Below are 19031 nucleotides of genomic sequence, written 5' to 3' on the forward strand. Positions count from 1 at the left end.
AGCGTTCTATATTTTATACACATATCCAAGACGCTGTCACTTAATAGCTTTGTTCTAAAATGATAGTCTATATACGCAATGTCATGAAACACCACCTATATACTTATTTATCTTATTCTAGTATAATATTCTACATTTGTTTGCTTCTAATGTTAAAAAAAATCATGGATAGAAGTGTGAGTCCTGCAAATGAACAAAACTGTCCTTGAAATTTATTTCATATAAGAAAGATGTTTTAATTCACATAAAAAGTGATTCAATAATATGAAATGAGAAATATATTCTAGGTCTTGGATAGAGATGAAGAATATAGATGACCAGAATTTGTAGAGGATGCCTGGAATGAAATTTCTTATCATAGAATTATAAAATGCTAAACCAGGCGAGACTTTTAGAGAGTATGCATTCCAATTCTTGTGATTCACAACTGAGGTGATTAAGATTCAGAAAAAGTAGGAGACTTGTTCTGTAACATATAGCTAGTCTTTTGCAACTCTAGAATCTGATTTCTATGCAAATTTTTGCTTCTTAGTAAATTAATTAGGAAATTCAGATTAGAAAAATACTGATTTCACTATATCTTACTAAAAATAGTAATAAAAATATGTAGGCAGCATTTAGGGAAGTTTTCTTAAAACTGTTAATGAAGCATGAGGGAGGGTACAGTATAAAATTAGACTTATGATTGAGGTAGAGTCTAATAGTCAGAGGCTGTCCAAATTGAAAAGAAGCCATTGCTAAAGCCAAATTAAAAAGTCACACTGTCACTTTAATATATTGAAATCAACATTTTTTCCTCAATGGCAAGTAACTTTAATCAAAATTATTAAAATGACATGTTGCATGCTGCACTAAATCACTTAATATCGTTTTTGAAAAGAAAGGGGATAAAAAAAAAAAGAACCAAGTGCACTATGAATGAAAGATTGTACTTAGAGTCACTGAGTAGAAGCCATTCTCCACACTTATATTAAAGGTTGTCATTGAGACATTAATTCTACAGTGAGGATTAGTGTAGGAGGAAAAGTTAGAGAACGTCTCCTTTTTTTTTTTTTTTTTTTTTTTTTTTTTTTTTTTTTTTTTTTTGTGGATTGGGAATAAAGTAGTCACTCTCATCAGAAAAAGTGAAGGATTTCCAAGGAAAACAACCACAGCAATTGGAGATGCCTTAAAGGAGGGTCAGTTCTCTCACCTGATTTTGTGCCAAATACCACTTATACTCTGTCAACTCTCAAATTGTTATCTATGGCCCAATATTCTTCCCTGAAAAGTAAATCTAACTGCAGATTCAGTCTCTGCAACTGGATATTTAACATTGCAAAATCGACATGTCCGAAACAGAACTGCATATTTCGGTGCCCTCCCACAAATTTCTCACAATCTTCCCCCATCACAGTGAATGTCAACTCCTTTCTTCCAGTTTCTCAAGTAAATGTTATGAGTCATCTTTGATTTTTCTCTTTTTCTTAGATTCTACATCCAGCTTATCAGAATAGTCTAACAATTCTTTCTGCAAAATTCAATCAGAATCCACTTATTTCTTCCCATCCCCTCTCCAACACCACCTCCCTCATCTAAGCCTCCATCAACTCTTGCCAATATTGTTGAGGTAGTCTCCTTATTATACATCCTGTCTTTACAATCACCCTTCTCTATTTTTTTTTTTACAGCAGCTAAAATAATCTATTTAGAAAGATAACTTGATCATGCCACTCCTCTCCTCAAAACTCCACAAAGCCTTCCTATCTCACTAAGGATAAAATCCAAAGTTCTTATAGTGGTTTAGATGATCTAAACAATTTTGCACCTTCTTTGGTACAGCACACACACCCCACAAGCCCCATATCTTTCTGAGCCTCTCTCTTCCCATCTTTTTTTCCCCCCATACTCACCTTTTCCTTATTTCTTGTCCCTTGTATATGTCACGAATGCTTCCACCTCAGTTACTTTGTACTTGTTTGTTCTTATGACTGGATCATCTATCTCTTTTCCTTTCTTTCATTCTCTGCTCATATTTCTCTTTGGTACTGACACCATGGTCAATACACATAAAATAGCTACATTAGGCCCCTGGAACTCTCTATCCCTCTTATCTCATTTTATTTTTTCTATAACCTTTATCACTCTATGACACAGTATATATATTTTTAATTTACTCTTTTGTTTTTTCCAATTAGAATATAGCTTCATAAAGATAGGGATATGTCTTTTAAACATACATAAAATACAGTGTATTTTATACACTACTACTTCTAAGCGTGCCAGATAAAATACAGGACACTCAAACTTTAATTTCAGTTGAAGTCAAATAATTTTTAGTATAAATATTTCTCATATATCACATACTCTTGATGAATTATTTGTGTTTACCTGAAATTCAAAGTTAACTGATAATCTGTATTTTTTATTTGCTAAATCTCTTAACCCCACCTATATTTTAAGTGTGAAAACAGTAACTGATACAGAGTAAGCACTTAGTAAATATATGTTGAATGAATAAAAACTGAATCGTGTGGCCTGAAACTGTAAAGCACCATTAGAGTGTTCTTGGGAGAAACTAAGGGGTATTGCTAGGGCTTTAGAAGAGCATGTGAATCAAGAATCTGATGCCTACCTCTATCCTAGAAAAGTCAAAGGCAAAATTAGTTGAACCAAACAGAATCTACATGAGGAAAATTGGTGGTCAGATGAGGTACACTCTCTCACTCCTCTCTGGCAGGGCAAGGGTGCAAGAAATTCTCAGAGGAAGCTAGCCTGGCCTGTGCAATCTTGAAGGGACTTGGACAAAAAGGTTGTCTGCTGTGGAAAGAGGATCACAGCAATAAAAGTCTACCAGTGGGCAATTAAGGAGGTTAGGAGAGACAGTCACAGCAAAGCATTGGCCAGAGAAAGCACCAACCAAGGCAGGAAACTTGAAATTCACATGTTCCCCATGAAAAAGCCAGTATTTGAGGTCACCCATGACAATAGATAGTTATGTCTGGATTATAACAATATGACTCATTCTAATATTATCTCTTTTTATCTAACTTTTTTTGACCCTATGTCATATCCAGAGGACAGGAAGCAAAACAGGGATGATGTCAGGGAAGACTTAAAGAAGAGATAACTCCCTCATTCCCGTATTATAAGTTTTTGAGCTGAAGTCAAAATAAAACTAAAAGGAGAGAAATCACTTTGAATCTGACATAAAAATGAAATTAAAAAAAATTTTTAAATAGAATTTTACTACTCACTTGTGAAATTTCACATATTTTCCAAAACATTGAGATGATTATTATATAAAAATGTTATTAAATAAGACTATAATTATAACCAAAAGTGACTAAAAATATGTGAAAATTTTATTATATGAATGAATAAATGAGAGTATGGTTGTGGGAAAAATTAAAGTTATTTCCTGTATTCCACTGAGTTTAGTATAGTCAATATTAATTAATAACTTTGGTAATGATGTGGAAGAGCAAGAGGAAAGTGAAAGCCAGGGTAATAAATATTGAAAAATAAATGGAAAAGAACTTGAAATGAACATCTCTGTGCAAGGGAGTTTAGCTGTAATTCAAACATAGCACATTCTAACAAGAGTATAAGATGAACAAAACACCGCATTAGCATTTAGGAAGTCTAAATATAATCATAATACAGATGAATTGTTCTCACAGTAAAAGCAACAGAAAAAATGTAATTATAGTTTAAGGAAACAATAGATGAGATATCTTAAAGATATACAGGCAATGAGTAGTTTTGAAGTGCGAAATACAAATTAGGCCATGGTAGATAACGAATATTATAAGGATGTGAGATTTTTAAATGTGCAATGAGTAATAAAAATTATTTTAATAGATAGCAAAAAGGCATGATACCACATCTCAAGTACTCTAACATAATATTGTAAATCAACTATACTTCAATTTTTAAAGAAAGTAAAAGATAAAGTGGAAAATGTCATTAAAGACGAGATTTTTCTGTTTCTTGCAGACTAACAAGTTAGTCTGAAAAGTTGTCCCATTTCAAAAAAATAAATAAATAAAACTGCTGAATATATTACCAAAAAAATGTAAGCACATCATTAAGCCTTCCAGAAAATTGGGAAAATCAATGTAGGTCAAAAATTTTAGCCACCATGAGCTTAAACCAATGTATTAAACCAACTACATTCCAAAGGTGGTCCTGGAGGAGAAAATATGCTACTTGGAAAATAGAATTTGGGAGACTGGCAGTAGCCTGAAGTGCTGGGTTTTAGGCCAAGATCCTGCACATAGCTGTAGCACTGAATCTGAGATCTACACATAAGGTGGGATTCCCAAATGGACTACAGGCTCAGTGGGAGTGTGAACTAGAAAAATGAATTATCAGCCAGCAAACTGAAACCACGGGGCAAACTAACTCTACTTCAGGTCCTGGGAGGGAAGATAATAAGAATATCAACAACAACAATAATAATAAAATCTCTCCTGAAAATCTGTGACCATAGGGCTATCCTTATGTGGATCTGAGAAATGAATTTATATAACACATGCAGAAGAAAAATTCCAAGATGAAAAATTATATTACAGAGAGAGGTTAGTACTTCTCATAAAGGATCAAAAAAAGCTTTCAACAAATACCAATTTAGTGGTTAAATAGCATATTTTATTTAAAAGAAGGAAAAAGACAAAGGTGTTCATTATCATTCAACATTTTATTTTCATAATGACCTGATCATTACAGCTTTTACTCTATCTAGTTTGCCTATCAGCCAATGCTAGGAAAGCCTGGCTCCGTCACATAGTTCAAAAGGCCTGTAGGATGAAAACAAACCAACTTCCTGGTTTGAACAAGCACTCTTCTTGAACAAGCATTCTTGGTACCAACATCAGAAAGAAAGAACACAAAGAAATAAAAGAGGCATAGACAATACCTTTGCATGACTGTATGATTCAGAATTTAGAATGTCTGAAGATCAATCCAATTTTACTCAAAAGCAAATAACATGTAAACATATATAAGATAATTTTACAGCTAAAATAAGTAGTCCCACAGCTTCATATATAGATATGTATCTATATCAAAGGTGCATTCTTCTGTTATTAACTATTATTGCTGGAATGTAAAATGTAAGGCCTAATTTTCTCCCTTTGAATTTTTCAAAGGCAGATGGTTTTTAGTGAAATTAATTTTTATATATATAACATAAAGCAGTGTTAATTTTTTTAAATTGAAATATAGATGATTTACAATATTACATTAGTTTCAGGTATACAACATTCAATATTTTTTATAGATTATACTCCATTTAAAATTATTACAAAATAATGACTATATTTCCCTGTGCTGTATAATACATCCTTGTTGCTTATTTATTTTTAACATAGTATTTTCTATCTCTTAATACCATACCCATATCTTGCCCTTTGCCCCTCCTTCTCCCCACTATTAGTCATTTGTTTGTTTCTATATCTGTGAGTCTATTTCTGTTTTGTTATATACATTTGTTTGCTTTATTTTTTAGATTCCACGTATAAGTGAAAACATAACTTGTCTTTCTGTGACTTGTTCACTAAGCATAATACTCGTTAAGTCTACTCACATTGGTACAAATTGGCAGAATTTTATTCTTTGTTATGACTGACTAGTATTCCATTGTGTGTGTGTGTGTGTATATATATATATGTATATATATGTATGTATGTGTATATATATATATATCTCACATGTTCTTTATCAATTCATCAGTTGATGGACATGTGTTTCTTTCATATATTGGCTATTATAAATAATGCTGCTATGAACATTGGGATGCATATGTCTTTTCAAATAACTGTTTTCATTTTTTTCTGGATATATACCCAAGAGTGGCATTGCTGGATCATATGGTAGTTTTACTTTCAGTTTTTTGAGGAACCTCTACATGGTTATCCATAGTGGCCACTAAATCCCAACAGTGTACTAATATTCTCTTTTCACTAAATCCTAGCCAGCATTTCTTGTTTGTAAACTTTTTGATGATAGTCATTTTAACAGGTATAAGGTGATATCTCAATGTGCTTTTTTTTTTTTTTTTTTTTTTTTGCGGTACGCGGGCCTCTCACTGTTGTGGCCTCTCCCGTTGTGGAGCACAGGCTCCGGACATGCAGGCTCAGTGGTCATGGCTCACAGGCCTAGCCACTCTGCGACATGTGGGATCTTCCCGGACTGGGGCACGAACCCATGTCCCCTGCATCGGCAGGTGGATCCTCAACCACTGCGCCACCAGGGAAGCCCCTCAATGTGCTCTTGATTTGCATTTCTCTGATTAGTTATGCTGAGCACTTTTTCGTGTGCTTGTTGGCCATGTATATATCCTTTTTGTAAAAATGTCTACTCATGTCTAACCCATTTTCTGTTTGAATTGTTTGTTTTTGTTGATATTGAGTTGTATGAGCTGTTTATATATTTTGGATATTAACCCTTATTGGTCATACGATTTTCAAATATTTTTTTCCCATTCAGTAGGTTGTCTTTGTGTTTCATCAATGGTTTCCCTTGCTGTGAAGTAGCTTTCAAGTTTAATTAGGTCCTGTTTTTTTAAATTTTGCGTTTGTTTCTTTTGCCCTATGAGACAGGTCCAAAAAAAAAAATGGTTATAATTTCTATCAAAAAGTGTTCTCCCTATGTTCTCTCATAGGAGTTTTATGGTTTCCAGTCTTACACTCAGGTCTTTAATCCATTTTGAATTTATTTTTGTATATGGAGTGAGAAAATGTTCTACTTTCATTCTTTATATGTAGCTGTCCAGTTTTCCCAACACCACTTATTAAAGAGACTGTCTTTTCACCAATATTTTAGCATCCTTTGTCACAGATTAGTTGACCATAAGTGTGTGGGTTTATTTTGGGGCTCTCTATTCTGTTTCACTGATCTATGTGTCTGTTTTTGTGTCAGTACTATACTGGTTTGATTACTGTAGAATTATAATATAGTCTGAAGTCAGGGAGCAGATATATCCAGTTTTGTTGTTTTTTCTCTCAAGATTGCTTTGGCAATTTGGGGTAGTTTTTGTTCCATATAAATTTTAAGATTGTTTGCTCTAGTTCTGTGAAAAATGTTATGGGTATTTTGACAGGAATTGCATTAAAACTGTAGATTGCTTTAGGTACACTGGACATTTTAACAATATTAATTCTTCCAATCCAAGAACCTGTAATATCACTCCATTTCTTTGTATTAGTTTCAAATTCCCTCATCAATGTTTCATACTTTTTAGAGTGTAAGTTTTCACCTTCATGGTTAAGTTTATTCATGGGTATTTTATTCTTTTTGATGTGATTTTAAATGGGATTATTTTCTTGCTTTCTCTTTCTGAAGTCTCTTTATTAGTAGCGTATAAAAAAGCAAGAGATTCCTTTATATTGATCTTGTATCATGCAACTGTACTGAATGCATTTATTCTAATAGTTTTTTGGTGGATACAGGGTTTTCTATACATAGTATCACATCATCTGCAAAGAGTGACAGTTTTACTTCTTTTCTTCCAATGTGGATGTCATTTTTTGTCTAATTGCTGTGGCTAGGACTTACAATACTATGTTAACTAGAAGTGGTGAGAGTAGGCATCATTGTTCCTGATTTTAGAGGAAAGGCTTTCTGCTTTTCCCCAGTAAGTATGATGTTAACTCTGGTTTTGTCATAAATGGCCTTTATTATGTTGAGATATGTTCCCTCTGTACCAGCTTTGATGAGAGTTTTTATCATGAATGGATGTTGAATTTTGTCAAATGCTTTTTCTGTGTCTATTGAGATGGTCATATGATTTTTATCCTTCCTTTTGCTAATGTGGTGCATCACATTGATTCATTTGCAAATATTGAACCTTGCATTCTTGCATCCCTGGAATAAATCCCACTTGATCACGGTGTACGATCCTTTGCTATATATTGTTAAATTAGGTTTGCTAATATTTTTTTGAGGATTTTTGCATCTATATTGATTAGACACACATATAGATATAGAGGTAGCCAAAAAGTTCATTTGGGTTTTTCCATAACATCTATTTATCTATTGTGTGTGTGTGTGTGTGTGTGTGTGTGTGTGTGTCTCCCTCTGGCTTTGATATCAGGGTACTTGTAGGCTTGTAGAATGAATTTGAGTGTTCCATTCTCAGCAAATTTTTGGAGTAGTTTGAGAAAGACAGGCATTAGCTTTTCTTTATATATTTAATAGAATATCCCTGTGAAGCCTTCTCATCCTCAAATTTTGTTTTGCTGGGAGGATTTTTTAATTACAGATTCGATTTTGCTACTAGTGATTGGTCTTTTCAAATTGTCTATTGCTTCCTGATTCATTCTTAAAAGGTTGTATGTTTCTAGAAATGTTCTATTTCTTCCAATTTGTTGGTATATAACTATTCATAGTATTCTCTTATTATTTTTTGTATCTCTGTGATCTTTGCATGAGCTCTTATTTCTCTGCTTTTATTTTTTATTTCATTTATTTGGGGCCTCTCTTTCTTCCTGGTGAGCCTAGCTAAAGCTTTATCAAATTTCTCTTATTGTTTCAAAAAACTAGCTCTTCATTTCATTGATCTTTTCTTTTTCTTCCTTCTTTTTGTTTTGGTCTCTATTTTATTTATTTTCTCTCTGATTTTTATTATTTCCTTCCTCATGCTGATTTTGGACTTTCTTTATTGTTCTTTTCATAATTATTTTAGACAGGTTAGGTAGTTTGTTTCAGATTTTTCTTGTTTCTTGAGATAGGCCTGTATTGCTATAAACTTCCCTCTTAGAACTGCTTTTGCAGTATCCCATAGATTTTGAAAAGTTGTACTTCCATTTTGATTTGTTATGAGGTATTTTATGATTTCCTCTTTGATTTCTTCATTGACTCATTGGTTTTATAGTAGAATGTTGTTTAGGTTCCACATGTTAGTTTTTTCCCCTTTTTATTCCTGTAATTGATTTCTAGTTTCATACAGTGGTGGTAAGAAAAGATGCTTCATAGAATTTCTATCACCTTAAATTTGTTGAGACTTGTTTTATGGCCTAGCATATGATCTATCCTGGAGAACATTCCATGTGCACTTGAAAAGATTGTGTATTCTGTTGTTTTGGATGGGATGTCGTATATATATCTGTTAAGTCCAAATGGTATATTCTGTCATTTAAGACCACTGTTTCCTCATTGATTTTTTTTCTGCATGCTCTGTACATTCATGTAAATAGGATGTTAAAGTCCTCTACTATTAGACATTATTGTCAGTTTCTCCCTTTATATCTGTTAATATTTGCTTTATATATTTAGATGCTTTTTATTAGGTGTATATATGTTAATGAATTTTAAATTCTCTTCTTGTATAGATCTCTTTATTATTATATAATGTCTTTCTTTTTCTATCATTACAAACTTTGCTTTAAAGTCTATTTTGTCTCATATGAGTATCACTACCTCTACTTTCTTGTCATTTCCATTTGCATGAAATATCTTTCTATCCTCTCATTTTTAGTCTGTGTGTGTCTTCAGCTCTGAAGTGAGTCTCTTGTAATCAGCATATGAATTGGTCTTGTTTTTTTATCCAATCAGCCACCCTAGGTCTTTTGATTGGAACATTTGGTCCATTGACAGTTAAAGCAATTATTGATATGTATGTACTTATTGCCATTTTGTTATTTGTTTTCCAGTTATTTTATACTTCTTCTCTGTACTTCCTTTTTTGTTTTTCTCTTGTGATTTGATGATTTCCTTTAGTTGTCCACTTGTGTTCCTTTCTCTTCAATTTTTGTGTATGTATTGTAGTTTTTTGATTTATGCTTACCAAGGGTTCCTATATGTTGACCTTTAACTATAATATATCTACTTGTTTTCAACAGGTAGTCCTTTAAGTTAAAACATGTTCTTAAAGATTTACAGTTTTACTCCCCTCCCATGTTTTTTGTTTGTTGATGTCATATTTAACATTGTCATATTTATCCCTTTACTGATTATTGTAGTTCCAGTTGATTTTACAATTTTTTGCCTTGAATCTTCATAATAGCTTATTTAAGTAGTTGATCCTCAGCCTTTACAATATATTTGCCTTTACTAGCAGGAATTATTCCTTTTCTACTGATTCTTACTTCTTGTTATAGTCCTTTCTTTTCCACTTAGAGAAGAGCCTTTAACATTTCTTTTAGGGTGGGTTTAGTATTGAGAAACTCTTTTCATTTTTTTCTTGTCTGAGAATTTCTTTACCTCTTTCAGTTCTAGGGGATAATCTTTCTGGATGGAATATTCTAGTCTTCAGGTTTTTCCCTTTCAGTACTTTGAATATATCATGGCACTCCCTTCTGACCTTCAATGTTTCTGCAGAAAAATCAGCTGATAGCCTTGTGCAGGTTCCTTTGTATATGACTCATTGTATTTCTCTTGCTACCATTAGAATTTGCTCTTTGTCTTTAACATTTTTTCATTTTAATTATGATACGTCTTGGCATGGGTCTTTTTGTTTTCATTTTGTTTGGACCCTCTGTGCTTCCTGTACCTGGATATTTGTTTCCTTCTCCAGGTTTAGGAAGTTTTCAGTCATAATTTCATCAAATAATTTTCAACCACCTTCTCTCTCTCTTCTCTTTTTGGGACCACTATAATGCAAATGCTGATATGCATCATGTTGTTCCAGAGATCCTGAAAACTGTTCTCATTTTTTAAATTAGTTTTTCTTTTTGCTGTTCTGATTGGATGATTTCCATTATTCTATCTTCCAGGTCACATATGCCTTTTTCTGTATCACCTAGTCTGTATTCCTTCCAGTGTGTTTTTCATTATAGTTATAGTATTCTTCTGTTCTGTCTGGTTCTGTTCTTTTTTATATTTTGTAGTTCCTTGTTAAAATTCTCACTGTGTTCATCTATTCTTTTCCCAGTTAGCATTCTTATTATTAATGCTTTACCCTCTTTATCTGAAAAATTCTTTATTTTTGTTTCATTAGTTTTTTTTTTTTTTTCATTTTCTCCTGGTCTTTCCACTTAAACAAATTCTTCCGTCATTTTGCTTAACATTCCTGGTCTCTATGAAATTAGCTGAAATAGTTATTCATTGTGGTCTTGAAGGGGTGTCCTTGTGTGGGAATATCCCTATACAGTCTACATGTGCCCAGTGGCTTTGGTGATAGAGCTGGATCTGATGTGAACATAATTCATGTCTTTCATCAAGGTGCACTGGCAGCTATCACCTTGGTAGACGGTGGGACTGGAGATGGAGGGGCTAGGGTCAGAGCTATGTGTGAGCCAGGGCTTCTTCTCTGCTTGGCGGCCACCACAACTTATCAGGGTCTGGGTCAGGTCACAAGTTGCTGGAGCAGAACTCCATTCCCTTTAAGTGTGTGGCCTTCTCCCTCTCAGTACTGGCACCCTCACTCCAGAGGGAGTAATGCTCAGGCAAGATGGGCTAGTTTGGGTGCCTGGCATGGGTGAGATACGGGCTGTGGTGGTCTAGCTGGGGTCAGAGACCTGGACTGCTTCTGATGCACTGCCTGTATAAGTGCCAGTAATGGCTCTTCCTGCCCACTTAGATGCCACTTCAAGTCTGAACTTCCATTTTCCCTTGCAGCTGAGCTCTCTTCTTGGCTTCTGCTGCCCTTGTTCTTGTGTGGAGGTTTGCTGCAAGGCAGGTGTGACTGGTGTGGGTGCTTGGCATGGGTGGGGGCCCCAGCTGTGATGGTTCAGCTGCAGTCCATTATTGGGACTGCTTCTGATGTACTGCCTGTGTAAGCACCAGTGAAGTGTGCTCCCACTGTATTCAGAGAAAGCTTCAGGTCTAAGCCACTTTTGTGTCTCAGAGCTGAGTTCTCTCATTGGCCATGGCAGCCATTGTTTGTGTGGAGCTGTGTCATGAAGGAAATGGGCCAGAGCAGTAGCTCATTACAGGCTCGGGTGTGCTCTATGCTGGTTGCAGGAAACTGGCCAGCCAACCATGCAGTTTCAATCCACTCCCTCTGCCTTGTTTTGAGAGTAAGGAAGTGTGTGTGAGCTCCTTGCAAGCAGAGTCCAGGATTTCCACAGCCCTCCTGTTAGTCCCACTGGCCCTCCAACCAGCCAAAAGGGCTAGTCTTCCCAGTGTTGGACCCAAGGATTGGGGCACCCAATATGTGTCTTAAACCACTCATTCCCCAGGGAGGGTCTACCCTCATGTAATCTCCTTCTCTTCTAAGTCCCTTCCCAGGGGCACAGGTCCCTACCTGATGGCTTCTCTTCCCTTCCTACCTAATTCCATGTGTATATTTCTTATAACCTTGGTTGTATAGCTGTCTTCCTGCCAGTCTCCATTTGGTTTTCAGTGAAAATTTTTCCACATGTAGATGTATTTTTGATATGTTCGTGGCAGGAAGTGAGTCCTACATCTTCTTACTACACCATCTTGATTTCTTTCCTCTTATTCAACATTTTATAGAAAGTCTTTGCTAGTCCAGAAAGACAAGTATATATGTGAATATTATAAGTTTATATTTATATATTATATTAAATAGAGATATAGGTATACATAGAAAAATAGAATCTACCATCTCATTATTATAATTAATGAAAGAGAATAAAAGAGTTTAGCAGGGTGGCTAATTAAAGAGCAATATACAAAAATTAATGCATTTTCATACAGAGGCAACACACATTAAAACAGTATAATTTCAGAAAATAATAAAATTTATCATATATACATTCTATATATGTGTGTATATATATGATATTTATTAATGAATCTAGTAAAAGATGGAAACAAACTTTATTATGAAAAATTTAACCTTTATTGAAAGGCATTAAGCTGAACTAATTAGAGAGACATATTCTCATCATTAAAAATAAGCCACAGCATTAGAAAATTCTTATTGCCATAGTTTTCTATAGAATTAATGCTATTAGAGAAAACAATTATTAGAGACTTCCCTGGTGGTCCATTGGTTAAGACTTCATCTTCCAATGCAGAGAGTGCAGGTTTGGTCCCTGGTTGGGGAGCTAACATCCCACATGCCTCGCAGCCAAAAAACCAAAACATAAAACAGAAGCAATATTGTAACAAATTCAATAAAGATTTTAAAAATGGTCCACCTCAAAAAAAGTCTTTAAAAAGAAAGAAAAAAATGTTTAAATTTTCTTTGTAAAAATCAATAAGTTGGTTTAAACTTTATACAGAAAAGCTAAAGGCCAAGAAAATTTCAAAGAATAATATCATAAGGAATAGCTATAAGCCTTCAAGATTTTTCATTAACCTACAGAAATTAAGTTAGAGACAAAGAAAAATGAGGATAAACAAGCACACAGAAAAGCAAAAGAAAGAGAGACAGAGATGGTACAAAAACAGCATCAAGCATATATGACAACTTGATACCTGAAAAGGTGACATTGGAGATCTGTGGGAAAAACATTGTTTATAAATAGTATTAAAAAATGTTTTCATACAGGAAAATAATTAAATTGTTTCCTTACTTGACACCATTCACAAAAATTACTTTCATGTTTAGTTCTTCTGGAATTAATGTCAGTGTAAAAAAGAAAAACAAAAAATTTTGAATAGAGAGTTGGGAAACATCTATGTGGCTTAACTGAGTAAAGAATACCTTTTAAAATGCACAGAAATAACAACCCAAAAGCGGAAATATATAAGTTCTACCATGCTAAGAAATTTAAGTCTCTTCAAAAGACACCTTAAAAATTGAAAGTCACTTCATAAACTCAAGAAGGTATTTGCAGTAATAATTAGCATTAAGCATTTAAACTATATAAAATCTTGAATATTAATTTAAAAGAAAATTAATTAAGAAAACTAATGTGCATTTCATAGAAGAAGAAATATGAATGGCCAAATAACATTTTTAAAATATATTCAACTTTACATAGTTAGGAAAATTAAAAAGTAAAACCACCACGAGATATTTTACAACCTCTAAATTAGCAAAAATGTAAAAGTGTGACAATACAAATATCACAAGCATATGGAGCAAAGGAATCTTATCCCCTAGTGGCGAAAATGTAACTGGCAAAAAACAGTTTGGAATACAATTTGGCATTTTCAAATGAATGTGTTATAGCTATAGGCATCTCCATGGATGAGTTTCAAAAATATAACTTTGAATGAAAAAACAAGTCACAGAAGAATGCATTCAGATGTAACATATAACTAATAGTATATCTCTCTTTCTCAAGGTAGGTGTGAATACCCAATGACATGATACGTGTAAAGTACATACATAAATGCCCGCCACATAGTATGTATTTAATATATGTTACTTATTATTGCGGCTGCTATTACTGTTATTCCTACTCTTCAAGAAGTTAATTAATGCAGCTCAAACATTTAATTCAGGAGAAATAAAGCCATAGAATAATCTACTCAAATATTTTTTGATATTACATTATGTTTTTAATCAGTTGATACTGATTCAAACACTTTAAACTTGTGGACACAGGTATGAATTCACAAAATGAGATATATTTTTCTACATATAAGAAGCTTGGCCGATGTGTTACCGTCACTCAACTTCTATACAGATGCTAGGTTATAGTTCAAATTGTGGGATGTGGAAACACTAAAGCAATGTCTTTATAGCCTATATATACTTTCACAACCCATTAAATGATTATTATGATTATTTCCATTTTAAATAAACAGAAAATAAGGCACAGAAAAATAACTTACCTTAAGTTCTATAGTTAGTGAGTGACAGATGTAAAATAAACTCTCTGTTCCTTGAACATGCCTCACACTATCATTATTAATTATAAATTTAAAAGCAACCTTAAAATGCAGATCACCTAAACAGATTGTTTCCTTTATTCTTCCTCCAAATTGTATTTTATTGAAATGTGATTTTTTTTCTATTGAGTTATATATGTACTATGAAGAGAAATATCATTGTCCTCTTCATAATCCCTACATTATTTAATATATTGCCTAGTCATAAATGTTTAATATAAATATTTCTTCCAGTTGGTTGCTCTAAAGCAAGACTTAGAAGACAGAAGTGAGTTGGACTGTTTTTTTATGCTTTTTGTTCTACTCTGCTGACAGACAAGATTGAAGAGATACCACCACCCACTCTCCAACTTTGTGAGCATAAGAGGAAGTCACAGTAGCAATGGCAGCTTGAGTCATTGTTTCAATGTCTGGTTACCAGTTTTGTGGATGTCAAAAAGCATCGGGTTTCAGTAGCAGCCAGACTTCCCTTTCCAGTGGTCAGGAAGTTGCAGTAATGGCTACCTGCATCTAGCATCCTGACACCTGAAATCTTATTTATAGAGCTTTTCAGTTTTATATTTCTAGTGTCAGCCTTCTGATTTTTCCACTTTCCTGATTGGGATACAGATATTAGCTTCTCTGGCATTTCACTTCTGTGGTGTTCTGATGGTCATTCCTGAAGTTGTTCCATGTATTGATGGCTTGTTCCTTTTATTGTTGAGTTGTATTCCATTGTGTGAAAGGACCATCATATGCTTAAAGCTTTACCCATTGAAGGACTTCTGAGTTACTTCTAGTTTGGGAATATCGAAAATAAAGAAATTATGAACATTCATGTACAGATATTTGTATAAGCATAAAATTTCATTTATCTGAGATAAATTGACTGAGAGTACAATTATTGGATTGTATAGTAATTGCATGCTTCATTTTATAATAAAATGCTAATTTTACATCCCCACCAGCAATGTGTGAGTGATCTAGTTTCTCTGCATTTTCATCAGTATTTGTTATGGTCACTATTTTTTATTTTAGCCACCCTGATAGATATGTAGTGATATCTCTCACTGTGGTTTTAATTTATATTTCCCTAAGGTCTAGTGATGTGGAATAGCTTTTCAACTGCTTATTTTTTATGTGCTATCCTCCTCTGTGAAATGTCTGTTTATACCTTTTACTAATTTTATAATTGGATTTTTTTTCTTTTTAACTGTTGAGTTTTGATGGGTTTTATGTATTTGCAACATAATCATTTGTCAGATTGTGGTATAAACATTTTTCTCTCAATCTGTAGCTGGTCTTTGCATCTTCTTCATTGTACCCTTTTCAAGGCAAAACTTTTACTTTTGAAGAGAGCAATTTATAACTTTTCCTTTTTGGATCATGCTTTTGGTAGTCAACATAATCTCTAGCCCTAGATCCCAAATATTTTCTCATCTTTTTTTTTCTTATAACATTTTCATAGTTTAACATTTTATATTTAAGTGCATGATCCATTTTGAGTTAATTTTCACATAACATGTGATACTGAGGTCAATGTTCTTTTTTTGTTTTTTCTTGTTGAAATGGCTAGAACTTACAGTACTATGTTGAATATCACTAATGAGTTAGTGAGAGTAGATATCCTTGCCTTGTTCCTGGTAGTAGAAAGCACTGAGTCTTCTACCATTAAGAATGATGCTTGCTATAGAGTGTTTTGGGTTTTTTTGATTTGTTTGTAGATACATTATCAAGTTAAGATAATTCCCTTCTATTTCTAAATATTTATACTTTTCTTTTTTTTTGTACTGTCTTTGTCTAGTTTGGGTATCAAGCTAATACTGTCTTCATAAAATGAGGAATAAGCTATTCCCTCCTCTTCTGTCCTCTAAAAGAGATTGTGTAAAATTGAGGTTAGTTCTTCTTTACTAAGTGTTTGGTAAAATTTTCCAGTGAGGATAGCTGAGCCTAAGGATATACATGTGTGTGTGTTGGGTGGGGGGGACTTTTAAATTGCAAATTTAATTTCTTTGGTTGGTATAAGGCTATTCCAGTTACCTATTTCATCTTGGTTGAGTTTTAGTGGTGTGTTGTTTTTGAGGAAATGATCCAAGTCTTCAACATTTTGAAATTTATTAGTGTAAAATTATTCATAATATTCCCTTATTACCCTTTTAATGCCTGCAGGGCCTGTAATGATATCGTACGTTTTACTTCTGACATTGGCATTTATGTCATCTTTCTCTTTATATTTTTAGGTTTTGCTACAGCTTGATCCATTTTACTGATTTTTTTCCAAGAAAAAGTTCTGTTTCATTGATTTTTTCTATTGCTTCCATGCTTTCAATTTAATTGGCTTCTCTTATTTTTATTATTTCCCTCTTTTTCCTTGCTTTTGGTGTACTTGATCTTTTTGTCTAGTTTTTAGTATAGGAACTTAGATTATTTATTTGAGGTCTTTCTGTTTTTCTAATAAACATTTACTGTTACATATTTCCCTATCAGCACTGCTTTAGGTGCATCTCACATATGTTGATATATGGTATTTTCATTTTCTTTCAATTCTACATATATTTCTGTTTCCTTGAGACTTGTTCTTTGAGTCATGGGTTGTTCACAAGTGAGTAGTTTAATTTCCAAGGTTTGAGGAATTTGTTTGTTTTTATGTCATTTTTTTCTAGTTTAATTCCTTTATGGTTGGATATCACACTCTAAATATTAATTTCAGACCTGTTAAAAAATGTTGAAGCTTGTTTTGTGGCCGAGATATGTTCTATCTTATTAAATATTTCATGAGCACTTTAATAAAATATGTATAATACTATTGTTTGTTAGATTGTTCTATAAATGTCAATTAGATGCTGCTGATTGAGGGTGCTGTTCAATTAGTTGATATCTCTGCTGGTTTTATGTCTATTAGGTTTATCAAATGGTGTGCTGAAGTGTCAACAAAAATTATGAATTTTTATGTTTGTTTTCTCACCCCATCAGCTTTTATGTATTTTGCAGCTCTGTTGTTTCATTTGTACACACTTAGAATCATTGATATCTTAGAGGACTGACTCCTTTATCATTATGTAATTTCCATAAAGAATCAATACATTTTGATCCTTTTATCATTATGTAATGATCCTTTTTATTATGTAATGTAATTTTCTTTGTTCTGAACTCTACACTATCTGGTATTAAACTATATTCTGGGTTTTTTAAATTAATATTACCATAATATATCTATTTCTGTTCTTTACTTTTATTTTCCTTATGTTGTGTTTGTGGTGAGTTTCCTATAGACAACATATAGTTATTTCATATTCTCTCATCAAATCCACAAATATGTCTTTTAGTTGGTGACTTTAGGCTGTATTTAAAGTTGTTATTGATGTTTCGGGCTTAAGGCTGCCATTTTATTATTTTCTGTTGATTTTTCTGTTTTTTTTTTTAACCTCTCTATTTTCCCCTTTCTTGCCTTCCAGTGGTTTACTTGAAACTTTTGTAGTATTTTATCTTATTTTTTAAATCCTGCCTTTGCTTATGCAATTACTTAGTTTTCTTAATGGTTGCCCTAGGTATTCCAACATAACTTATCACAGCCTATTGTTGCTAATTTTTTGCCATTTTAAGTGAAGCATTATAACCTTCCTTTTATTTAGATTCCTGTATTCTCATCATTATTTCAACATAATTGTTTTGAAGCCAACAAAATGGGTTTATTGGGAATAGCAAAGAATTCAGGAGAGGCACGCTATGGTGAATCATAGGCAAGTTGAGAAACACAAAGGGAAAGTCAGCTTTTATTACGTTTGCGGAGGAAACTGGGGAGGGTTGTTTTGAACAAAAGTTCATTGAAGAACAAGATTTCGAGGTTGTGACAGTTTCTCTGCTGCAAGCAGAGTTTAGTGTATTGTTGCTGGAGCAGAGAAAGCTCTTCCTTTTTTTAAAAGCAAGAGATGAAATTCCCATGTGAAAAAAATGCCCTCCCTTGTACAGGAAGAAAGTAACATTCATTTCATCATGTATAAGAAGTTGAGACTGAGAAAATTTTATACAAAGAATTCTATACAAAGAGATATTGGTAAAATAATTCTTAACTTCTTCTTCCTACTGGTTATGCAGGCTGCAATGAGTGGCATGTGCTTGAGAGCTCTCTCTTTGTGACCTCTGACTCCATTTTTTAAAATTAATTTTTATTGGAGTATAGTTGATTTACAACGTTGTGTTAGTTTCTGCTGTACAGCAAAGTGAATCACTTATACATATACATATATCGACTCTTTTTTAGATTATTTTCCCATATAGGTCATTAGAGAGTATTGAGTAGAGTTCCCTGTGCTATACAGTAGGTTCTTATTGATTATCTATTTTATATATAGTAGTGTGTATATGTCAATCCAATC

This window comes from Physeter macrocephalus, chromosome 16 (assembly GCF_002837175.3).
Source record: "Physeter macrocephalus isolate SW-GA chromosome 16, ASM283717v5, whole genome shotgun sequence".
Taxonomy (NCBI): Eukaryota; Metazoa; Chordata; class Mammalia; order Artiodactyla; family Physeteridae; genus Physeter; species Physeter macrocephalus.